The sequence below is a fragment of the Eurosta solidaginis genome, chromosome 4 (assembly GCF_040869045.1).
Source record: "Eurosta solidaginis isolate ZX-2024a chromosome 4, ASM4086904v1, whole genome shotgun sequence".
NCBI lineage: Eukaryota > Metazoa > Arthropoda > Insecta > Diptera > Tephritidae > Eurosta > Eurosta solidaginis.
Window position 1 is genome coordinate 72,579,262 of NC_090322.1, and position 1,417 is coordinate 72,580,678.

At 38.9% G+C, this 1,417-nt stretch overlaps 1 long non-coding RNA gene across 1 annotated transcript; it reads right to left on the reverse strand.

The window, feature by feature from the left end:
• Positions 1 to 302: 302 nt before the first annotated feature.
• Positions 303 to 1,070, reverse strand: LOC137248007 (uncharacterized). Its single transcript, XR_010952000.1, has 4 exons — positions 1,005 to 1,070; positions 612 to 944; positions 401 to 545; positions 303 to 343 (listed from the first exon to the last, which is right to left on the reverse strand). It is a non-coding gene; the product is annotated as an uncharacterized lncRNA (long non-coding RNA).
• Positions 1,071 to 1,417: the final 347 nt, after the last annotated feature.

Consider the following 1,417-nt stretch of genomic DNA (forward strand, 5'->3'; position numbering starts at 1 on the left):
CGTTTTCCAGCTGAAGATATCGAGTTAAAGGTTTCTTCTGAGTTGGTCACAGCATGTTCCACCAAAATTGGGTCGATGTCATCAATCTCAAAGCTCTGCTCACGCAAACGAATATTGTGTAATGTTGAGCAAGCATTTACAATTTTCCCGGCGAAGCCCGGTTCATACAAAAGAACTCTTTGCCGTGAAAGACATCTCCAAGTTCCTTTCAAAACACCAAAGAGTCTCTCGATGGGATTTCGAGCTTTGCATAAAGCCTCGTTATATCGAAACTTGGGAGTACCCTCAGCCTGGTTCTGTATTGGTGTCATAAGCCACGGCTCTAATGGGTACCCAGAATCACCTGAAAGTTGCATATTTCAAATTATGAAAAATAATAAGAACAATCAATAGATATTACCTATTAAAAACATATGACGATTCCCATTTTCATGGGCTCTCTGCATTGCTCGCCGAGCTGCACAACTACTCCAAATATATGCGTCATGACGTGCTCCCGGAAACTTGGCATTCACATTTAAAATTTTTAAATTTGGGTCACATATCTACAAAAATGTAAAAATTATGTAGCAATGCACTTTATTATTAAGTAGTTAAATTAGTTAACCTACCATTTGCACATTTATGGAATGATATCCATGATGATTAACGTACGCTTCCTCATGAACTTTTGGAGCTAAAATGGAAACGTGCGTACAGTCAATCGCTCCTATCGTTCCTCCAACGAAGGGCGCAGGTGCTGACGAAAATACCTCTTTGGCAGCTTGTCGTTCTTCCTGCGTCATAGGAAACTTGATTTCGTCGAAAAGCACTTTCTCATTTATTGCATCAGTCACCCTATGGATACATCGGCTGATGGAAGACTGGCTCATCGAAATTCCCCACTGTTCTCCTACAGGCCGTTGATAACATCCAGTGGCATAAAAACGTAAGGCACACAAAACCTTCAAAGATATCTAGTAAGTAAGGACACTGCAAATTTTCAATGATTTTAGTAGCTTTACCTGTTTCTCTTCCGATATTGCTGAGATCCTCTGTCCTCTTAGATTTTCGTGTAGCCGATCAGCAAGTCCCATCACAATATCCAGAGATACGCGGTACAGTTTTTTGAATTCTGCATGCTCAAGCTCAAAAGGATCATCGATATCCCTGAGCAAGCGCCTATCTATTCTTGATGCACTCGACGCTGTTACATTTTGCGTTAAATTATTCGCTACAAACTCAAATGCCATTATTTTTATTGTTTGAAACTCGAAAACACCAAAATATTAATAAATTTTGTTAATAAATTATCTTAACCACCTATAGCGTGAAAAACAAAACCGACGATATAAGTCTCTTGTCAAATCGTTATAGGAAACAGCTGATTGTTCTATATCGAGTTATAAATAAAGATAAGTTACTGAATAGCAAACTC